This window comes from Hemicordylus capensis, chromosome 2 (assembly GCF_027244095.1).
Source record: "Hemicordylus capensis ecotype Gifberg chromosome 2, rHemCap1.1.pri, whole genome shotgun sequence".
Classification (NCBI taxonomy): domain Eukaryota; kingdom Metazoa; phylum Chordata; class Lepidosauria; order Squamata; family Cordylidae; genus Hemicordylus; species Hemicordylus capensis.
Genome location: NC_069658.1, coordinates 247,515,982 through 247,529,297, shown reverse-complemented (window position 1 = coordinate 247,529,297; position 13,316 = coordinate 247,515,982). Strand labels below are relative to the sequence as shown.

Sequence of the window (13,316 nt, the reverse complement as noted above, 5' to 3'; positions counted from 1 at the left end):
CTCTCCAAGTCTTAATCCTGGGCGTTTTTCACACAGGGCTTTTAGCTCGCATCTCCTCCAGAATGGAGGGTGTGCGTTCACATATCGGCCAGGTTTACCCAGAAGTCCCTGTGAGCTAATCAGGGAGCATCACACACACGATTTGGGTTTTTCATTGCGCATTAAGAGTGTAACCCGATTTATATGCAAGGTTACAAATTCCACTTCTTGCGTCAGTTTTTTGGGATAATTTCAAACTCGCAGTAAAGCCTCGCAGTAAACTTGCGGTAAAGCCTGCTGTATGAAAAAAGCCTCGGCATCTCCTGCCCCCAGCTTAGCTTTCTCTCTTTCTTACCATAAGAGACATATTGAGCAGAAAAGCTCTTGCTTGCTTCTTTTTCTTCCTTCCTCAATCCTCTCCCTAGCTCATATGGACAGTATCCCCTTCAGATATTGACCTGGCCCAGAGATTCTCAACTTTGGTTCCGCAGATGTTATTGGACTTCAGCTCCCATAATCCCCAACCAAAGGCCAATGGGGCTGGGGATTATGGGAGTTGAAGTCCAATAACATCTGGAGACCCAATGTTGAGAATCCCTGACTTGAACAACCATCTGGTTTGTTCACCCCTAACCCTAACCAGCTAGGGAGCAAGGCTTAAAATTGAGAATCTTATACAGAACTTCAGCGGTAGGCTTGTTGGGGGCCTCTCTACTCCCTGCCATTTCCACTCTCGCACAGCCTTTTCAGCCGGAGAAGTTTTTTCGGAGGAGGCGGATTGGTCCAGTGCTAGCGGGGCCTGGTTGCTGAAACCGGGCAGAAGCATTTTACCAACAAGTTCTTTAAAAGACATTGACAAAAAATAAAGAGCTGCTCACAATAGAGTTGAAGAGAGAAATTTAAAATTTGATTTTTGCAAGCCACTTTTTTTTTTAAAAAAAGGAGCGAATCAACCATTCAGATTGCGCTTCCTCCCTTGCACAGTCTTTTCAACCGGAGCTTTTTGCGGGGAGGTGGATTGGTCCAGTGCTAACTAAAGCTACTTTTCAGAGCCGACCTGAGAGGTCATTGCGGCGGATAATGCAAGCTGTAATCCAACAGCATCTGAGATGGGCTGGGATGCTGAAGCCAGGTAGAAGCATTTTTAACAAGTTCTTTAAAAAGCATTGCCATAAAATAATCAGCTGCTTACTTTAGAGTGGAAAACACGAATTTAAAATCTGATTTTTGCAACCTGCTTTAAAAAGGTGAGTAAGTCAACCACTCAGACTGCGCTTCTTCCCTCCGACCTCCCAATAAAGTGAGGCAGAACGGTCATCAAGAACAGGTGGCTAAGCTACCCGAAGGCAGCACCACCTGCTCGCTTCACGCTCAGGAAGAAGCACTCCGTCTCCTCATCGTGGCTGACGGGACCGATCACGTTTGAACGCGCTTCTCCAGGCAATCACTATAGAAATGATCCCTGAAAGTATAGTCTTAACTCTCCTTCGCTCCGCCCCGCACCCAGACCTCCCGCTCAGCGCTCTCTAACTCACGGTGGACAGAGACCTGCGGGCTCTACCGGGCTGCGCTCCGCGCCCGCCTCCCAGTCACGGCCCCCGGATCCCGCGCCCCAGAGCGCCTGAAGGGCGGCTGCTACTTGATCCCGCCGCTGGGCTGCTCCTTCCCCGCGCTGGGCTCCTTCCTTTCGCAGCGCGGAGGAATTCCCGGCGGCAGCGAGGTTTATCTGCATAGTCTCCGCCCCCAACCCCGCCCTTGTGTGCTTCGCGACGTTACTGTCTTCCCTTTACAGTCACTGCTGGATTCTGCACAGACTGACTGACCGTCGCTTATTCAAGATGCTGCTGATGTTGTGTACAGACCACTTTTCAACAAAAGTTCTCAAAGTGGTTTACAAAGCAGAAGGGGCAAGGGAATGTGTCCTTGTCCCCAAAGGGCTCACAATTTAAAACTAAATTGATGCAAGGGAGGCACCAGCAACAGCCACTAGAGAAACGCCATGCTGGACAGAATTGAGTGGGGCGGGGGTGGGGGCAGTTGCTTTCTTAATGTTATAAGAGAGCCACTGGCGTTCTCTCTTTTTCATCTGTGTGCAGAATGAGTTTTGTGTGCAGAATGATCCTGGGCAGCAGTATCAAGACAATATGCACATGCATTCCGAGTAAGGCCTTCCTGATTCAACCTGAGCAGGATATAAAATTAACTGAGTGGACATAAAAGACTGTGTGAGTGCACACGCATGAGAGGGAACACTTGAGAGCCACCACTTTGAAATGTGTCTCTTTGACTACTTAGCAGAGGTTCAAGGTAGCCAAGAGATATTAGGTAAGATATTAGGGAATATCTTACAGTGTTCACATGTCGTCTCCCATTCAAATGCAAACCAGGGTGGACAAGCCTGGTTAGCAAAGGGGTGCAATTAATGCTTGCTACAAGACCAACTCTCCTCCTCTTTTATTCCTCCTTCATTCCCTCCCTTTTATCCTTTGCAATAAAACTGCCTTTGAGGTAACAGCTCACCTCATGCTAGCTCCATCAGCTTCATCCTTTGCTAATGCAACCCCCTCCCAACCTGTTAAACGCTGCCCTTTCCCAGTTATTCTTCTTATTCTTCAGTCTTTCTCTCTAGGAAACACTGCTCCATGTGCTTACGCCTTATGCTGAGATAATCCAGTTGTGCTGAAATGCTTCACCAATAGGCAGCATCTCCAGTGCAGAGTAGCAGGTAGAAATGCCAAGAGCAACACAGGCCTTAAATCACAACTGTCCTTTATTGTTTCAACAACATGAAAGATGAAGCTTTGTTCCATCCTCAGCGGCTCCTCCCAAACCTATATGAGCTGAGAAGGTCCAAAAAGCACAAACCACAGCGCTATTTTCAATCCCAGTTAATAATAATAATAATAATAATAATAATAATAAAGTAGGGTTTCTTAAATTGGTGCACCCTTCCTCCTTTTTAGAGCTGTGTCCAGGAATTCCCTCCGACTCATGTGGCACATGGCAACCTTATTCATAACCCTTCTTCAGTCTTCTTCCCTCTCTCCAAGTCTTAATCCTGGGCGTTTTTCACACAGGGCTTTTAGCTCGCATCTCCTCCAGAATGGAGGGTGTACGTTCACCTTTCGGCCAGGCTTACCCAGAAGTCCTTGTTAGCTAATCAGGGAGCATCACACACACGATTTGGGTTTTTCATTGTGCATTAAGAGTGTAACCCGATTTATATGCAAGGTTACAAATTCCACTTCTTGCGTCAGTTTTTTGGGGTAATTTCAAACTCGCAGTAAAGCCTCGCAGTAAACTTGCAGTAAACACTGCTGTATGAAAAAAGCACCAGCATCTCCTACCCCCAGCTTAGCTTTCTCTCTTTCTTACTATAAGAGACATATTGGGCAGAAAAGCTCTTGCTTGCTTCTTTTTCTTCCTTCCTCAATCCTCTCCCTAGCTCATACGGACAGTATCCCCTTCAGATATTGACCTGGCCCAGAGATTCTCAAATTTGGTTCCGCAGATGTTATTGGACTTCAGCTCCCATAATTCCCAACCAAAGGCCAATGGGGCTGGGGATTATGGGAGTTGAAGTCCAATAACATCTGGAGACCCAATGTTGAGAATCCCTGACCTGGACAACCATCTGGTTTGTTCACCCCTAACCCTAACCAGCTAGGGAGCAAGGCTTAAAATTGAGAATCTTTGCTACCTGCTGTTAGGGTGAAGACAAGTATACTGAACTTCAGCGGTAGGCTTGTTGGGGCCTTTCTTTCTACTCCCTGCCATTTCCACTCTCGCACAGCCTTTTCAACCGGAGAAGCTTTTTCGGATGAGGCGGATTGGTCCAGTGCTAGCGGGGGCCCGGTTGCTGAAACCGGGCAAAAGCGTTTTACTAACAAGTTCTTTAAAAGACATTGCCATAAAATAAAGAGTTGCGCGCAACACAGTGGAAAGGAGAAATTTAAAACCTGATTTTTGTAACCCGCTTTAAAAAGGTGAGTAAGTCAACCACTCAGACTGCACTTCTTCCCTCCGACCTCCCAATAAAGTGAGGCAGAACGGTCATCAAGAACAGGTGGCTAAGCTACCCGAAGGCAGCACCACCTGCTCGCTTCACGCTCATGAAGAAGCACTCCGTCTCCTCATCGTGGCTGACGGGACCGATCACGTTTGAACGCGCTTCTCCAGGCAATCACTATAGAAATGATCCCTGAAAGTATAGTCTTAACTTTCCTTCGCTCCGCCCCGCACCCAGACCTCCCGCTCAGCGCTCTCTAACTCACGGTGGACAGAGACCTGCGGGCTCTACCGGGCTGCGCTCCGCGCCCGCCTCCCAGTCACGGCCCCCGGATCCCGCGCCCCAGAGCGCCTGAAGGGCGGCTGCTACTTGATCCCGCCGCTGGGCTGCTCCTTCCCCGCGCTGGGCTCCTTCCTTTCGCAGCGCGGAGGAATTCCCGGCGGCAGCGAGGTTTATCTGCATAGTCTCCGCCCCAAACCCCGCCCCCGACCCGCCCTTGTGTGCTTCGCGAAGTTACTGTCTTCCCTTTCCAGTCACTGCTGGATTCTGCACAGACTGACTGACCGTCACTTATTCAAGATGCTGCTGATGTTGTGTACAGACCACTTTTCAACAAAAGTTCTCAAAGTGGTTTACAAAGCAGAAGGGGCAAGGGAATGTGTCCTTGTCCCCAAAGGGCTCACAATTTAAAACTAAATTGATGCAAGGGAGGCACCAGCAACAGCCACTAGAGAAACGCCATGCTGGACAGAATTGAGTGTGGCGGGGGGTGGGGGCAGTTGCTCTCTTAATGTTATAAGAGAGCTCCACTGGCGTTCTCTCTCTCTTTTTCATCTGTGTGCAGAATGATCCTGGGCAGCAGTATCAAGACAATATGCACATGCATTCCGAGTAAGGCCTTCCTGATTCAACCTGAGCAGAATATAAAATTAACTGAGTGGACATAAAAGACTGTGTGAGTGCACACGCATGAGAGGGAACACTTGAGAGCCACCACTTTGAAATGTGTCTCTTTGACTACTTAGCAGAGGTTCAAGGTAGCCAAGAGATATTAGGTAAGATATTAGGGAATATCTTACAGTGTTCACATGTAGTCTCCCATTCAAATGCAAACCAGGGTGGACAAGCCTGGTTAGCAAATGGGTGCAATTAATGCTTGCTACAAGACCAGCTCTCCTCCTCTTTTATTCCTTCTTCATTCCCTCCCTTTTATCCTTTGCAATAAAACTGCCTTTGAGGTAACAGCTCACCTCATGCTAGCTCCATCAGCTTCATCCTTTGCTAATGCAACCCCCTCCCAACCTGTTAAACGCTGCCCTTTCCCAGTTATTCTTCTTATTCTTCAGTCTTTCTCTCTAGGAAACACTGCTCCGTGTGCTTACGCCTTATGCTGAGATAATCCAGTTGTGCTGAAATGCTTCACCAATAGGCAGCATCTCCAGTGCAGAGTAGCAGGTAGAAATGCCAAGAGCAACAGGCCTTAAATCTAGGGGTGAGTCCGAACCGGTCCGGCGGCCATTCTAAGGAATGGCCGAACTGCCGGACCGGTTCGACCCTTGCTGGTTCGGGTCCTGGTGGGGGGTATAACTTTAAGGGTGGGAGGGCTTTCTTACCCCTCCCGCCTCTTCGCCCCCTCCAGCGCCCGTATTTAACTGAATAACGGGGCACTGGAAACCAGCCGCCCCCGCCCCCGCACCCCCTGAGCAGATTCACATAGAAAGGTGCCCATACCCCTGCCGCCGCCGCCGGCCGGCCGGCCCACCAGCCAGCCCTCCCTCCCTCCCAGCTGCCCGCCCGCCCACCCGAGTCCTTACCGAAAGCTGCAGGAGAAAACGAGAGGAGCTCCCGGACAGAGCTCCTCTCGTTAGAAAGGCCTGCTGCAGAATGAAGGCGCTTTGCGCGCGCGCGCATGCGCGTGCCACAAAGGACGCCGGAGGCCCGGTCTACCCGCCGAGCTCCTCTCTACCCACCGAGCTCCTCTCGTTTTCTCCTGCAGCTTTCGGTAAGGACTCGGGCGGGCTGGCGGGCAGCTGGGAGGGAGGGAGGGAGGGCTGGCTGGCGGGCGACGGCGGCAGGGGTATGGGCACCTTTCTATGTGAATCTGCTCGGGGGGGCGGCGGCGGCGGCTGGTTTCCAGCGGCCCGTTATTCAGTTAAATACGGGCGCTGGAGGGGGTGAAGAGGCGGGAGGGGTAAGAAAGCCCTCCCGCCCTAAAAGAAAGGGCCCCCCTTCGGTGCCGGTCCGGACTGGTCCGGACCGTGCACATCTCTACTTAAATCACAACTGTCCTTTATTGTTTATACATGAAAGATGAAGTTTTGTTCCATCCTCAGCTGCTCCTCTCAAAACTACATGAGCTGAGAAGGTCCAAGAAGCACAAACCACAGCGCTATTTTCAATCCCAGTTAAAAATAATAATAAAGTAGGGTTTCTTAAATTGGTGCACCCTTTAGAGCTGTGTCCAGGATTTCCCTCCAACTCATGTGGCACATGGCAACCTTATTCATAACCCTTCTTCAGTCTTCTTCCCTCTCTCCAAGTCTTAATCCTGGGCGTTTTTCACACAGGGCTTTTAGTTCACATCTCCTCCAGAATGGAGGGTGTGCGTTCACGTATTGGCCAGGTTTACCCAGAAGTCCCTGTGAGCTATCGGGGAGCACCACACAGACGATTCGGGTTTTTCATTGTGTGTTAGAGTGTAGCCCGATTTATATGCAAGGTTAAAAATTCCACTTTTTGTGTCAGTTCCCCCCCACCCAACTTTGAACTTGCAGTAAAGCCAGCATGGTGTAGTGGTGAGAGTGCTGGACTAGGACCGGGGAGACCCAGTTTCAAATTCCCATTCAGCCATGAGACTTGCTGGGTGACTCTGGGCCAGTCACTTCTCTCTCAGCCTATCCTACTTCACAGGGTTATTGTGAAAAGAAACTTAAGTATGTAGTACACTGCTCTGGGCTCTTTGGAAGAAGAGCAGGATATATAATGTAAATTAATAATTAATAATAACACCTGCTGTATGAATAAAGCCCTGACATCTCCTACCCCCAGCTTACAGGTGAAACTCAAAAAATTAGAATAGCTTGCAAAAGTTCATTAATTTCAGTAATGCAAATTAAAAGGTGAAACTGATATATGAGATAGACGCATTACATGCAAAGCGAGATAAGTCAAGCCTTAATTTGTTATAATTGTGATGATCATGGCGTACAGCTCATGAGAACCCCAAATCCACAATCCCAGAAAATTAGAATATTACATGAAACCAATAAAACAAGGATTGTAAATAGAACAATATCGGACCTCTGAAAAGTATAAACATGCATATGTATTCAGTACTTGGTTTGGGCCCCTTTTGCAGCAATTACTTTAAGGGCTAAAACCATCATTGACACCCTCCATAAGGAGGGAAAGCCTCAAAAGGTAATTGCAAAAGAAGTTGGATGTTCCCAAAGTGCTGTATCAAAGCACATTAATAGAAAGTTATGTGGAAGGGAAAAGTGTGGAAGAAAAAGGTGCACAAGCAGCAGGGATGACCGCAGCCTGGAGAGAATTGTCAGGAAAAGGCCATTCCAAAGTGTTGGGGACTTTCACAAGGAGTGGACTGAGGCTGGAGTTAGTGCATCAAGAACCACCACACACAGACGGATCCTGGATATGGGCTTCAAATGTCGTATTCCTCTTGTCAAGCCGCTCCTGAACAACAAACGACGTCAGAAGCGTCTTACCTGGGCTCAAGAAAAAAAGAACTGGTCTGTTGCTCAGTGGTCCAAAGTCCTCTTTTCTGATGAGAGCAACTTTTGCATCTCATTTGGAAACCAAGGACCCAGAGTCTGGAGGAAGAATGGAGAGGCACACAATGCAAGATGCTTGAAGTCCAGTGTGAAGTTTCCACAGTCTGTGTTGATTTGGGGAGCCATGTCATCTGCTGGTGTTGGTCCACTGTGCTTCATTAAGTCCAGGGTCAACGCAGCCGTCTATCAGGAGATTTTGGAGCACTTCATGCTTCCTTCCACAGACGAGCTGTATGGGGATGCTGACTTCATTTTCCAGCAGGACTTGGCACCTGCCCACACTGCCAAAAGTACCAAAACCTGGTTCAATGACCATGGGATTACAGTGCTTGATTGGCCAGCAAACTCGCCTGACCTGAACCCCATAGAGAATCTATGGGGCATTGCCAAGAGAAGGATGAGAGACATGAGACCAAACAATGCAGAAGAGCTGAAGGCCGCTATTGAAGCATCCTGGTCTTCCATAACACCTCAGCAGTGCCACAGGCTGATAGCATCCATGCCACGCCGCATTGAGGCAGTAATTGCTGCAAAAGGGGCCCAAACCAAGTACTGAATACATATGCATGCTTATACTTTTCAGAGGTCCGATATTGTTCTATTTACAATCCTTGTTTTATTGGTTTCATGTAATATTCTAATTTTCTGGGATTGTGGATTTGGGGTTCTCATGAGCTGTACGCCATGATCATCACAATTATAACAAATTAAGGCTTGACTTATCTCGCTTTGCATGTAATGCGTCTATCTCATATATCAGTTTCACCTTTTAATTTGCATTACTGAAATTAATGAACTTTTGCACGATATTCTAATTTTTCGAGTTTCACCTGTAGCTTTCTCTCTCTTACTATAAGAGACATATTGAGCAGAAAAGCTCTTGCCTGCTTCTTTTTCTTCCTTACAGATACGGTAGTAGCCCCTTCAGATAGTGACCTCGACAACCATCTGGTTTGCTCACCCCTAAGCCTGAGGCTAGGGAGCAAGATGGAAAGCTTAAAATTGGGAATCTTCGGTACCTGCTGTTAGGGTGAAGACAGGTATACAGAACCTCAGTGGTAGGCTTCTTGGAGCCTCTCTACTCCCTGCCGTTTCCACTCTCACAGTCTTTTCAACGCAGGTTTTTGCGAGGAAGTGGATTGGTCCAGTGCTAACTAACACTACTTTTCAGAGCTGGCCTGAGAGGTCATTGTGGCTGCGGATGATGCAAGCTTTAATCCAACAGCATCTGAGATGGGATGCTGAAGCCAGGTAGAAGCATTTTACTAACAAGTTCTTTAAAAAGCATTGCCATAAAATAAACAGCTGCTTACTTTAGAGTGGAAAAATCGAATTTTAAAATCTGATTTTTACAACCCGCTTAAAAAGAATGAGTAAGCCAACCACTCAGACTGCGCTTCTTCCCTCCGACCTCCCAATAAAGTGAGGCAGAACGGTCATCAAGAACACGTGGCAAGGCTACCCGAAGGCAGCACCACCTGCTCGCTTCACGCTCAGGAAGAAGCGCTCCGTCTCCTCATCGTGGCTGACGGGACCGATCACGTTTGAACGCGCTTCTCCAGGCAATCACTATAGAAATGATCCCTGAAAGTATAGTCTTAACTTTCCTTCGCTCCGCCCCGCACCCAGACCTCCCGCTCAGCGCTCTCTAACTCACGGTGGACAGAGACCTGCGGGCTCTACCGGGCTGCGCTCCGCGCCCGCCTCCCAGTCACGGCCCCCGGATCCCGCGCCCCAGAGCGCCTGAAGGGCGGCTGCTACTTGATCCCGCCGCTGGGCTGCTCCTTCCCCGCACTGGGCTCCTTCTTTTCGCAGCGCGGAGGAATTCCCGGCGGCAGCGAGGTTTATCTGCATAGTCTCCGCCCCCAACCCCGCCCCCGGACCCGCCCTTGTGTGCTTCGCGAAGTTACAGTGCTGGATTGTGCAAACTTCTTCCTTCTTTCCCTCTAACAACAACAATTTACATACCCCTTTCAACAAAGCTTTCCAAAGTGTTTTACATAGACAGATAATAAATAAATAAAGATAGATCCCTGTCCCCCAAGGGCTCACAATCTAAAACTACACAGTATACACTACACTACATAACTTTAGTGGTTAGAGTGTTGGACTAGGACCTGGAAAACCCGAGTTCGAAATTCCAACCATGAAACTCACTGAGTGACTCTGGGCCAGTCATGTGTCTCTCAGCCTAATCTACCTCACAGGGTGGTCATGAGGATTAAAAATAACTATGTATAGTGCTCTGAGTTCCTCAGGGGAAGAGTGGGATATAAATGTAATAAATAAATAGAAACATAAGCAGGGGTGTAACTATAATAGAGCAAGGGGAGACAGTTGTCTGGGGCACACTGCCTTTTGGGGGGGACCCAGAGGCAAGTCACATGACTTACTCCCCCAGCCACGCACCCACCCAGGCTTCCTTCAGTTGCATTCATCCTCCGAAACTGATGTGATGTGAGTGTTAAGACCTGGAGCTACCAGAACAGCATGTCTTTCTCTAGTACCATTAAATGACTTGCATCATCCAGAATTTACAAAACCTTAAAAAAAATAATTTAGGATGATGTTCTATTGTGGCACATAGTGTGTGTGTCTGTGTGTATGTATGTATGTGTGTGTATCTATCTATGCTTTTTGTTACCACTATTCAGCCTCATTTAAGATTTATTTACTTCATGAGCTGAGCTTCAGTGAGGGGGGGCCAATTTTAAAATCTTGTCTCTGGGCCCTCTCCAACCTTGCTACACCTCTGAACATAAGATAGACACCAGCAACAGTTCCAGGAGGTACTGTGCTGGGGGTGGATAGGGCCAGTTACTCTCCCCCTGCTAAATTCTAAAGAGAATCATCATGTTAAAAAGGTGCCTCTTTGCCCAGTTAGCAGGGGACAGTTTTCAAAGCAATTTTAAAAAATGTTTAAAAAGAGAAAAGGGGGAAAAATATTTAAAGTGTTGGAGAAATGCTTGATAAGAGAAACAGGCCAGACACTTGATGAATAAGAAACACCACAGTGAGGGAACATGTGGGGGAGAAGCAAAGAGGATTTGAAGCAGATGCTGCATATTTTCAAGGGCAGAGGGAGAAGGGGAGATGGTCCCTCTCCCCGTCAAAAGATCCAAACCTGATCTTGTTCACTGATATATCTGTCTTCTCCCTAAGCACAGTTTCCTCTAGATTCTAGTACAGGTGTTGGCCCACAAGTGACTGGAAAGATAGGATTTTTGTGACCTCTGGAATCACCGCAAAAGGTTTCCCACAGCATCCATAGCTACAGTTCTGGACACAGTTATTCAGATGTTATGTTGTACACAGATACAGCAGTGTACACCTCCTATCTGTATCCTGCATTTCAGAAGGCCTGCAGCCAGGTTCGCTTTTTAAATGCATGCAGGTACAGTAATTTACACAAAAACACATGCATGTGTGCAGTCATCTCAATGCAGCTACAACGTATTTAGCTGGTTTGGACACAGTCTTCGAGTTTCCTTCATCAAAATTTATATTTTAAAAAAAGGTAGCCGGGAGTTCTCAGACTTGAGTCCCCAGTTATGGTCCCTCTAAAGCAGTGGTTCTCAATGTGTGGGTCCCCAGATGTTGCTGAACTACAACTCCTATAATTCCCAACCAAAGGCCAATGGGGCTAGGGATGCTGGGAGTTGTAGTTCAGCAACATCTGGGGACCCACATGTTGAGAACCACTGCTCTAAAGTGTGTGTCTGCATGCCTACGCACAAAAACACTGTCCCCTTTGCTCAGTAGATTCCAGCTGTGCTGGTACCATCTCCCCCGCCCCCCCCCCCCGCCCCGCCCCGGTCCCACATTAGCTCTTGCCATGACTAGAGCTTAAAGTGCCGGTGCTGTCTTCCTTCTGCTACTGCCCCCCCCCCCACCGTTAGCTTGGTCCACCCACATTAGCACTGACAGGCAGCCACCCCGCCAATAGCTCTTGCCACAAGAGAGCCAATTCTCCTGCTCTGGCCCGAGCAAGAGTCTACTGAAAAAAGTGAGAGGTGCTAATGTGCCTTGAAAATGGCATAGGGCACATATGTGCAGGCCTCCATTCCTAATCGGTTCTTGCCTGTGCAGGAGAATTGCTGCCATTTGCAGAGCAGCCACTGGAGGTTGTGGGAACTCATTGTTGGGGTTTGTGATTATTTAGCAAAGCACCAAGGAAGCTACCACTCCAGTTTCGGGTTGCCAACATTGCGTTGGCTGAAATTGGGTCAAGGACTCTGAGGGGGCCGGGGGGGGGCATGGCCACCTATGGGTGAGGCTTGTCTTTCTTTCTTTTAAAAAACCTTTTACTCCCCGCCTCCCAAACTATGGGAATGGGCCATGGCTGCTCTGGGGCAGGGGCTCACTGGGGCAGGCGCGCTGGCGAGAGGCGCATGGCAGCGGAACTAAAAGCATTCACCTCCCAAATGTGGCAGACAAGCCGGGGCAGAAGCCTGAAATCGGCCCATCTGCCTCATTTGGGAGGTTGGCGGGGCCAAGGAAGGGACTTTTTTTGCCACCTTCTCTCACACTCCGTTCCTCCCTCCTGCAGTGAGTCAGTGGCAATGAGTGCTTGAGTCAGGGGCATAGCAAGGTTGGAGTGGGCCCAGAGACAAGATTTTAAAATGCCTCCCCACCACTGAAGCTCAGCTCATGAAGTAAAGAAACCTTAAATGAGGCTAAAAAGTGGTAACAAAAAGCACAGTAAAAGATATCTATCTATCTATCTATCTATCTATCTATCTATCTATCTATCTATCTATCTATCTATCTATCTATTGTGGATGATGCAAGTCATTTAGTGGTACTAGAGAAAGACATGTTGTTCTGGTAGCTCCAGGTCTTCACACTCACATCAGTTTTGGAGGATGAAGGAAGCCCGGGCGGGTACGCGGCTGGGGGAGTCAGTCCTGTGACTTGCCTCTGGGGGGCCCCTAAGGCAGTGAGCCCCCAGACACTGTCTCCCCTTGCCCTATTATAGTCACGCCCCTGGCTTGTGCTTTTCGTTCAGCCAGCGTGCCCAACCTCTTGCCAGCCCGCCCGCCCAAGCCATGGCCCATTTCCAGTTGAGGAGGCGGGAGAGTTCTCACCACCGTTCTGCTCCGCCACTGCTGAGTGGCAGCTTTAAAAGCTAAAGACATTTTTTAACGGTTAAGAAGCAGGAGAAATTGCATTCTGAACAGGATAAGCATTTCCCCACAGAAGTAGGAACATCCTGCACAGTGTGGAACAGTTGGCAACCCTACCCCAGTTAGAGAGTGCAGAGTTTAGTTGTTGCAGCTGTTGCACCTGCAACCCAGGGCCTAAGTAACACACATGGAGATCACTGTACACTCTACAGTGTAGAGTCTAAACTAAATTGATTTACTGTGAAGTACATTTGAGATAGGAAAGTCCTAGTCCTATCTATCAGCTACATAATGAATAGGTAGGGAGAGAGAGATGTTTCCATCTTCTCTCTAAGGAGGAAAAGAAGAGGACTGACTCACTACAGGTACCTGAGGAGTCAAGGCAGAGGTCACAGAGCGGAGACAAGCAGG

The 13,316-nt window shown here is 48.5% G+C and overlaps 3 non-coding genes across 3 annotated transcripts; all 3 read right to left on the bottom strand.

Annotated features, from left to right (window-relative positions):
* Window positions 1–1,238: 1,238 nt before the first annotated feature.
* Window positions 1,239–1,457, bottom strand: LOC128348365 (small nucleolar RNA U3). The gene has a single exon (XR_008318101.1). It is a non-coding gene; the product is annotated as a small nucleolar RNA U3 (small nucleolar RNA).
* Window positions 1,458–3,977: 2,520 nt separating this feature from the next.
* On the bottom strand, window positions 3,978–4,196 carry LOC128348366 (small nucleolar RNA U3). Its single transcript, XR_008318102.1, has one exon. It is a non-coding gene; the product is annotated as a small nucleolar RNA U3 (small nucleolar RNA).
* A 4,964-nt stretch (window positions 4,197–9,160) lies between these two features.
* On the bottom strand, window positions 9,161–9,379 carry LOC128348364 (small nucleolar RNA U3). The gene has a single exon (XR_008318100.1). It is a non-coding gene; the product is annotated as a small nucleolar RNA U3 (small nucleolar RNA).
* Between the last annotated feature and the right edge of the window lie 3,937 nt (window positions 9,380–13,316).